The sequence below is a fragment of the Pistacia vera genome, unplaced genomic scaffold, assembly GCF_008641045.1.
Source record: "Pistacia vera cultivar Batoury unplaced genomic scaffold, PisVer_v2 Contig349, whole genome shotgun sequence".
In the NCBI taxonomy this organism is placed as follows: Eukaryota; Viridiplantae; Streptophyta; class Magnoliopsida; order Sapindales; family Anacardiaceae; genus Pistacia; species Pistacia vera.
Window position 1 is genome coordinate 156,969 of NW_022196167.1, and position 10,559 is coordinate 167,527.

Below are 10,559 nucleotides of genomic sequence, written 5' to 3' on the forward strand. Positions count from 1 at the left end.
GACGCGTTCAACGAGCTAAGTTACAGTTTAGAGAGAGACAGAGAGAGAGAGAGCTATTTCAGCGTAAAATTAGCTAATCCCCCACAAATGAGAGGGAAGTCCTCTATTTATAGTGAGAGAGTTAAAGGTAATGATTATAAAAGCTGCAAGTAGGTAGGTGCCGTGCAAACCCTTTCCTTGCGTCCCATTGGTCACCTGCCCGAGGGATTTCCTTGACTAAAGCAGGGTTTTGACACGTGGGCGATCTCCAGCCGCTTGCTAGCCTGGCACTCACCTGCTGCGCTGACAGGAGCCATACCACTTGTGGTAGGCACGACGTGGCCGTACCTAGATGGCACAGAACCCTTCTGAGCTCTGACCATCCTTTATTGACGAGGCTCCACGTGAGCCCTACTTTTTCAGGCATAACAAGTATAGCCATTGATACAATCCCTCGGTGCTTGAAAAGTCTGTCACGATAAAAAGGCTTTTGTTATTGTTTCAGTTGTATTAGAAACTTTAAGCAATATGAAATGTTATAATTTTCTGTCTTCAAATATGGAGCTGGCATAGTATCCAATCGCATTTGTAACTCCTAATTGTTGCAAGGCCATCAGTCCAACTCCAACCTGAACATTCAAATATTACGTATAAAAAGATAAGAGGAAAAACTCCACATATACAAGGCAAGGGGCTTATGTACATGTAGAAAAATACTAAAGACATACCATGAGTGAATAAGCATATCTTAGTTGGAATAGGTAAAAAATTCCAACTTCTGATTTCCTGTTAAAGTATAATCCTGTACAGGAGAATGATCCTCATTTCTTGTTCTAAAATCTTCCAAAATGTATTTCCCTGCCATTGAAGTTGAAGTAATGTAAACAAGTTGGAATAAAAATTACTTTGATACCAGCTCATTCCTGGGAAGTATCAGCATTCTATCCCCTAAAAAGCTGTAGAGTAGTTTCTAACTCCTCTTCTCGACCGATCTTTGCCTGTAGAAAATTTTAGATTTTCATTGAATTGTTTTTAACATTTTCAGTAAGTAAAAAGATGATATAACTCCACATATTTTTCAAAATATATCTACATTGCCTGAAAAGAAAATCACAATTGGATTTACCAGCCATCTAGGAGACTCTGGTATGAACAATAAACCAACAACTTGCAATCGACATGCAACAGAACCTGAATTGAAATGAAACAGAGATATTAACACATTCTTATACATAAAGTTTTAAGAGGATTAAATGCAATAAAGATTAGAATGGCAAGAAATTACCAATTAGAGCTAATGTGAGCCAAGAAACAACAGTTCCAAGGAAATACATTAGTGAAAAGCCACAAGTCACCATGAACTGCATCGTTGACAAAGTATATGGTTGTAAATAGTTAGTTATATCAATAATAGAATCTATATTTATTTTGAATATACCGTATTTGTCGTTGTAAATCCTCCCCGAATATTCTTGTGTGTGATTTCTGCAATGTATATGGGTACCCACCATCCTTGATAAGAAAATATTCAAAACAATTACCAAATAATTTCAATCTATATTTAAAAGTGATGAAACTGTTGTCATACCCACCAATGTAAATGAGCAATCAGAAATATTTGAAACAATTACCACATAATTAATAATTCCAACTCCAGTCCCTGTTAAAGGTCTTCCCAGATCCAGCAACCAAGCATTCTTTAGATCACACCCCATCAAAAGAGAAGGAAAAGAAAGAAAACCTTTGAGAATGCTATTGCAAGCCAACCAACGATAAAGAGTAATTCGGATAACCACATTGTCTGCTTTATATGAAGTTGACCAATCAACAATAAGAGAGGTGAAAAAGCTTTCAGATTTGAACATAGAGGTTAAAGTGTAATAAAATAACTTACTCCTCTTTGACCGATGAGGTCTGCCAGCTTCCCATATTAATTAATGAGCCTCTTAGCTCCAACTGTTAGCATGGAACCAAAAACTGAATACTATATGCCAAAATTGAAGAGATATGTTATGATCATGTTATATATGGACCAAAATGTGGCATTATGCGTGAGAAGAGAAGTGATTAGTGAAAGAAATGATAACTAACACTATTCATCCTAATCATTCAGTCAGAGGAAAGAGATGATCGTATGCTATAAACTTTTTTCTTTAATTTTATTAGTGAATAAATACACTTACTGCCGCGACAGAGAAGCCCAGGTCTTCCCTGATGCCAGATTCAGCAGGTGATGAATATCCTGACTGTATGGCCATAATTAACATTCAACCATTAGCTCAGTCAAAGACAAGCCAATCTTGTGAATACTGGCCCATAGAATGTGTAGCAACCATTTTTAGTAGTTATGGTCTATACATTTCAAGCATATAGAGCATGTATTCCTAAGGAAAATGATGGAATTGAATTAAGTGGACTTCAGGTTCAAGCATATAAGCACAATTAAATCATGCCAGTAAAATGCAAAATCTCATTTATCGAAATTTCCTTTTTCCTCAAAATCCAAAATCTAGTAATTTAATTAAAAATTCAAAACTTGACAACCCAAAAACTCATTCAATAATTTAATTAAAAATTCAAAACTGACAACCCAAAAACTCATTCTTCAACAGAGAGACAGAAAAAAAAAAAAAAAAAAAAAAAAAAAAAAAAAGCCAAATCAAGAACTGAACTGATGCCTTAATTTGATAGACAAATTTAAATAATATAATATAAAATAATTTAGAGGAGACAAATTTAAATAATATAATATAAAAATAGAGGAAAAATAACTTGAGATCAAACTAAAAACTTTAATACAAATACTAGATAGTCGAAACAAAAAACCAAACTAATAAAGAAAAAAAATTGAACGGGATCACCAGACCCAATCATCAATATATGGGTCTATCCCTGCGATATGCTCAATTTTTTGTTTTTTTTTTTGTTTTTGTTCGGACTTCATGTGAGATTTGAATATAATGTCATTGTCCAATAACCTAAGGTGGGGTTTGTGCGCTAATTGTCTGAGATAAAATATATTTTTAATTCTAAAAAATGACGATGGGATTTAGAGAGGGTTTAAGTGGAACATAGCATGGTTATAGTATCTACAATACGCTATACGTATCCTATGATACGATTCGATATGGGTCGCCAATGATACGTATCAGAGAGTATATCTTAAACCTTTCGATATATTTATATATATTCAACGATACGATACGTATCAGTTCGTATCCTTAAAAATACCGATACAAATCAACGACTTTATTAATTTGGGCCGAAAGCTTAAAAATTTTTCAAGCTAGATTCGGGTCACCAACTGATTCACTAAAACGCACCCTAAATTACCCATTTTGCATGGAGAAAGTGGAAGAGGAAGATGTGTTGCCCATTTTACATGATAATAATAATACAAGTGGAGATATAGATATTAACATTGATCTTGGAAATGATATGAATGGTTGAGAGGAAATGATATAGATTCTAATTTTGTGATTAATTTGATTATGTAAAACTATAATTTAAAGCCAATAAGATCAAAAAAATCGTTAATTAATCTTGGGATGATATTAATTTTAAATTTTTTTTTTTTTTTTTTTTTTTTTTTAAAGGTGTATCCTATGATACGATACGATACACGATTCGAAAAATTAGGTTTTCGATACATGATACGATACACGATTTGACAACCATGAAACATAGTAGCAACACTCTTATCAGTGGCCCATTGGCAAGACCTGGCCCAAAACATAAGGTTGGACCTCTTCCTGGCCCTTCGAAATTTGTTATTAGGAGACCTGGAATTCTTTTTGTACCTTGCTAGTATTATGTGCGCATATTACATAAGAGGGAAGTGATATTTAGACCTCATTTATTTGAATTTTAACTCTCAATTAGAGGATAAAATTGTAATTTAAATATAAACACAAAAAATTATCAGAAATCCTCCTTTTTTATTATACTAGAGTCTTTGACTTGCTGCCAAATAATTCGGTGTCGAGCTCGAGCACATGGTGTTCGACATCCTTCCCGAGCTCAAGCTTAGCCGTGGTTACTAGAGTTCACCGAGCTCGAGTTTTGTTATTTTTCACGAGCTGAGATCAAGCAATGATTGCTCGGCTGACCGTTTATGCCTTATGCTTGCCTCTAGGGTTTTTAAACTTGCTCACTCTGGGATGCCTTGGCCACTAGAGATAGAGCTTTTAACACTCCTCTCTTCCTCTATTCAACTACTTCATTCATTTATTCTTCCAATCACTTATTTTTACTCCATTGATCTTACCCTAATTAATTAAAACTTTGTGTATTTTATTGAAACTTTTAAGGATTTGGGTAGGGTGTTAACTGAAATTAGAACAAAAATATTTTAAGGTTTTATAATTTGGGTAATTTCTTATCATGCTTGAAATTGTAATTCCTAAGCTTGAGATTTTCTTTGAAAATTTTCTTTATTTTGATGATCAAATATTATTTGCTATAAACTAGGGGTGAGGCACTTGCCTAGGGCCCCCAAAAAATAGGGGCCCAAATTTTTATAAATTTTTTTTGAAATATTATAAAAATAAAATAGTGGATAATTTCTTATACTAAGCCAACCCAAGGGGCCCATAAAAAAGCCAAAAGGCCAAAATTTATTATAAACTTTTACATATATTCCCACGCCAAGTTTGACGAAATAGCAAGTTTGTGCCTCTAGGTTCATATTTTCCAATTTACAACCTAAAATAACAACATTGAATTCTTTAACAATGAAAGGCTAAAATGGTCGTTTACATGTCTCAAAAAACTCACCCCCAATTCAATCCCAAAAATCGACATCACATAAATCATCTCCAGCCCTCTTTCGCTGCCAGCCTTGGAGCTAATTCGGTCGATTTTCTCACAAAAATTGATTTGAATCATCACTTTATCATTTCCCAAGTGTTTTCCCAACCTTGATAGCCTTCAATTTTGGCTGATTTTGACAAATCTCGCAAACCAGCTCCATTGCTCAACCATTTTCGGCCTTTTGGCATGTAACTGGTGTCGTGGCCTCCCGAAACCACCTCTTTCTCCCCTCAGCCCTACACCAAAACCCTTATCATACCTCATCGTTTACTCCGCCACCACTCACAGCCACCGATACTTTTGGGCCACAACTTCTCAAGCCTTTCGGGTCAACCCTAGCATTGAAAATCACCCATTTCACCACTCATCAGTCTCCAGCATCTATTCCAAAACCCCCCCAACCTAACCCTGTTAGCTCATCGGTCGTCGTCCACCTTTCCCAGTGATTTTGCACTCAAAAGGAAAGAAAAATATTTTGAAATAATTTTTTTAATATATGCTTATATATTAGAAGGCCCCAAAGTAACTATTGCCTAGGGTCACAAATGTTCTTGAAACAGCCTTGAAAAGGTGATATACATGCATAATAATACACTATAATTGAAACTATCATGCAGCTTTCACAAACAACAATACTTAAAAATGCCAGGGATTTGCATATATTGTTACAGAAAAAAGGATTGTATAAAAGTAAGAGAATGGGCATATAGAAGCAAGTTAAGAGGGGTGAGATTGTCTCCAATTGAGAATGTGAAAATCGAAGGGAGAAGAAGTTGCTACCTCGGTGTAATCAAAGAAGTGAGAAAGAAAGGTTTAGGGAAATGTCAGTTAGAGGACAGGTAGGTGTTAGAGTAGGTGCCCTAGAGTCCATCCTATTTTGTAAATTGACTCTTTGTAATCATGTTTTATTATCAATAAATGCATCTATCTATATCATGTGATGATTGTATTCGTATAAGAAAATGATATATGTCTTTAGGATGGTAGAACCATGACGAGGGTTACGAGTGTTTAAAATCTTGATAGTACCTATGAACAATATGGTGGCCATTCTATAAAAGTCAATAGCCCTAGTATTATCCTAACCTAGGGCACAAATATATACGGTAAGATTAACATGGTGTGGGACCCTATCGAAAGGCAGTGACAGATCTCACTTGTCAAGTTGTTTGGTGATAACTGGTATAGCGCGTGGGTGCTGCTGTAGGCAAGTTCACTGGACCAACCCACCGAGGATTCCACATAGATGGTTACCTACGTGTCTGTGGAATAAATCCTCCAACGAATGGTGGTGCATGTGATCCTTAGACTTGAGATCACTGGAGCGTCTTGCGTATCAATTGGTGTAGTTTGACACTAACCTAACATAGTTCTCTAGAGCTATCAATACGATAGTGATTGACTACATCGAGGAATATATCAAGACTATGGTGGATCGACAAATGATTCATACTATTGGTTATGGGAGAAATTATCCCAATGAGTAATTCGTAGATGGCAATGCCATTAAATTTGTGGCCATAGTGGGATTGAGTTGTAGCTCAATCCAATTATTCTGGGCGTGGTCTAATAACGAATATCATGATATCAAAGATATTCGAGGTTGACACTACTTCTATGCCTCGGCCTTGATGAGATAATAGATGATGAAAGGATTGGATTGCACGGTAACTATATCATTGATAGATAGCAGTTCGTGAATCCGAATCTATCGGGTGGCCATGATGTCTAGCTAGAGGCCAATCTTGGTCTGTGTTAGTAGGATGATGATTGATTGTCAATAGCGATACGATTTACTGCGATATGATGAGGAGCCTTCGAGTTGCACACATAGAAGACAGATTAAGAATAAAATTCGTGAGAAGGGTATTTTCGTCTTATGATGAAAGGGCATTTTGTCTTTTAAGATGAAAGGGCAAATTGGTAATTTCACACTTAATTAAATTTACTGGGGTTGTTGCCTAAATTTAATTTCATGAGGAAACTAAATTAGTGAGATTATTATATTTAAATATTTAGTTTAAGTGTATATATATAGATATATATATTATTTATTTAATTATTATATATTAAAATAATGGATATTATCCAATATTAATATTTATTATTAATATTGATGATGTGAATTCAAATTTGGTTTTTAAACTTGAATTGAAAAATGCCATGTTTGGTTGCAAGGGTATCTATTCCAATATCCAATTGGAATAGATGGTTATTCCAATTTGGAATAGGGTTTTAGTGTACACTATTTAAGTGCAACTAAAATTAAAATGAAATAATTCATTCATTAAAAAAACCCTAGCCACCCTCTCTTCTCTCCCAAAACGTGAACACCTTTTGTGAGAAAGAATTTTTTTCCCAAGAAAAAATCTACAGATTTTTACCTTTTAGTTGAGTGAATTACCTAGCCTAATAATTCTCAATGACCTTGTCTCGTCTTGTGTGGGATACCGAGAGTTCATTCCTAACTTGGAGTGGGAGTGAATCACATCAACGGAGGAGCCTCCAAACGTTGGCATGACATTTAACTTGATTTAAATTTTTTTATTGTATTAAATTGATGTAGATCCGTAATTGGATCATTGGTCTTATGGTTTTTGTGATTGAAATTTTTATATTCCGCGCGTAAACAATCAAAAACTACAGTGGGTAGGTGACGAAATTTAACTAGGATGGAGGTGAGTTTTTTTTTTTTTTTTTTTTTTTTTTTTTTTTTTTTTTTTTTTTAAAGACTGGGGTGTTCAGCCAGCCACTGCACCTCAACTAATCCCTCTAAGACCTCAAAACTATTGTGGATAAGAGCTCTTGTGGCTACCTCTTAGCAACTAAGGAGAGACTCGAATTTAATAACTCTTGAGTAATACACCCAAGCTGAGGTTTGAATTTGCTTCCCCTCTATCTCTACTGTGTTACTGACTCAATTAGTACTCTGATTCGTTTTCAAGAATAAAGTTTTAGGTCATTTGTGACATTGGTGTCGCCCTCAATCGCAACATAAATGAGTTTCAAATGTCTTGTGTGTATCTTGTTCCTTGTTCATAGGTGATTTAGTCAGTGTTTAGTTTGTTAGCTATATCTAAATATATAAAAACAGAATCATTCTTAAAGCAAATGTAGACAAAGATCCATTCAATTCAAACACCACTTTTATACCCCTCCAAGACCCTTTTGTACACCAAAACCATCAGCAATAAAAGAATTAGAAGAATTTTTTTTTTTTTTTTTTTAATGAGTGGGGTGTCTGGGCTAGTTTACTTGCACCTCAGCTAATTCCCTAGGACCTTGGAACTATCAGTCGAGTAAGAGCTCTAGTAGCTACTCCTATTAGCAACCAAGTAGGGTCTCAAACTCAGGATCTCTTAAGTAATACACCCAAGACTCTATATCGAACCACTCGACCACCTAGAGGTAGTTCAGAAAAACTAGTGTTACTATTGTGCTAAATTTTTTGATAGAAATTTATTATTCAAATCTCCTTGAGAGGGGTGTTTAATCTCAGAGTGGTTCATGTAATTTCTCTTTCCAATTATTGTCTTTTGTCAATCAAGCATTGATATATAAATAATGGTAATGCCACCTAGCTAGTATATAATCGACAACTTGAAATGGGCAATATTATTCACATGCATAAAAATAGTTATACAGGATAGATGTACATCATATGAATGAATGAATCCATATATGTAAACAAAAGTTAAACTGGTCCCTCTTCTTATCTAAAGCTTTCTTGCATTAGAAATTGAAAGTTTTAAAGAGGTTACCAAGTGATTAAAACTTATGTGGAATGGGTTGCTTGTTCATATTGTGCACAAGAGTTGTTCAAAACATAAATGAAACATCCATCAAAGCAAAAAAAGAACACACTCATTTTTACATGGTTCGGCAAAATGCCTACATCCATGGGACCAAGCCCAGAAGAAGCGAATCCACTATGTAAACTTACAAGTTCAAATACAAAGCAAGAAAAACATAGTTGCAAAACACTGCCTGTTTTCAACACATCAATCTTCTCTTCTTTGGTTGAACTTCAAGCCACCATAGCAAGCTTCACACACGAGACCACTATCAATTTGAGAGGCAGGCAATAAGGTATAGGCAACAAGACAATTAGCACTAAGCTTGGGTCTCCACACTTTTCTACTTTTGGAAAAAATATTTGGGTGTGGTGACATGAGAGACTGAAGTGGTGACCTTATAGAATTAAAATCATGATTTCCAATGCATCTTTTTAAATATGAAATGAGTTTAAAACAGTTAGGTCTGATGTGGCCTTTCTTTTGATAAAAATGACAAACTAGAGTGAATCTTTTTACCTTCAAGGTTTGATCAAAAGGAGCAGTAAAAACCTTGGGAGCTGAATCTAAGTTGACTACGGTGGTCATAACAGGTTTTGCAATGCTCGCTTTGATAAAGGTGGTCATACTAGGTTTGGAGGTGCTAACACCTAGAGTGAATCCCAGACTAGATTTATATCCAAACATTTTTCCTTGGCTAAACACTCCATCTAGCTTACTTGTACCTGCATTCAGCTTCTCAACAATGACTTTGACCTTAGCCTCAGTTAGTTCACTTAAAGTTTGTTCCAACAACGAATCTTTGCTGGTTAAATCAGTAGTTAAAGACAAAATTTTATCAGACAACTCTTTCTTTTCTTCCAACAAAGTCGAGTTTTCAGGTTTAAGAGACTGCACTTTCTTAACCATTTTCAACCATTGATCAAACATTTGATCATAAGCTTTTTGTTGTTCTTCATACACATCACAAGAGTCATCAAAAGACACACTCTTGCTATCCTCCTGTTTAACCATAAAAGCTAAAAGGTTATGATTCTCAACTGACTTATCTTCCTCACTATCTCTTTCTCCATCATTACTAACACTCAAGATATCAGCCATTGCTTTACCCTTTTTCTTTAGAGTGTTCACACACTCTGATTGAATGTGGCCATACCCTTCACACTCATAGCATTTGAAACCGTTACTTTTCTTTTCATTTTCTTTTGAATTTTTTTAGAAAAAGCACTAGGAAGAGACTGATCAAAAGGCTGTTTTCCTTTTCTTGCTACGTGTGATTTTTTCAAAAAATTTCTCAAAATTCTTTGTTAGCAAATCAACTTGTTCCTCGTCCAAATCAATATTGCCAAGACCAATAGAATCAACCATATGTTTAAATGCAAGGTCATTACCTGGTTTATGCTTACCCTACCTTATCAAATTCTACTCATATGTTTGAAGAGATCCAATCAGTTTGTCCAGCTGCATCACATCGAGGTCACGACATTCTTCAATGGAGGTTGCCTTGGACATGAATCTCTCGGGTAAGGAACACAACACTTTCCTAACAAGTTCAACGTCAAAATAGATTTTACCCAAAGCAAAACACTCATTTGTAACATCACGCAAATGGCTATGAAAATCAGAAATAGATTCTTCATCACGCATAATAAGATTTCCATAGTCAGCAATTAATCTCCCGAGTCTAGTCTTTTTAACAAAGTCTGTTCCTTCATTTTTAACTTGGAGTCTATCCCATGCATCCTTTGCAGTCTCATAGTTAGCAATATTTTTCATTTGACTAAAACTGATAGCATTAGACAAGACATGCAAAGCTTTTGAGTTAAAGTTAGACTCCTCTAACTCAACCTTGGTCCATTGATGTACGGGTTTTCCTTTAATACTACTACCTTCACCGACAACTTGTGGTTCTTTCCAACCAATAACACAAGCATTCCATGCCTTTTCATCTATTGATTTCTCTAAAAAGGATAG

At 35.1% G+C, this 10,559-nt stretch overlaps 1 pseudogene; it reads right to left on the reverse strand.

The window, feature by feature from the left end:
• Positions 1–515: 515 nt before the first annotated feature.
• On the reverse strand, positions 516–9,686 carry LOC116139225 (annotated as a pseudogene).
• Positions 9,687–10,559: the final 873 nt, after the last annotated feature.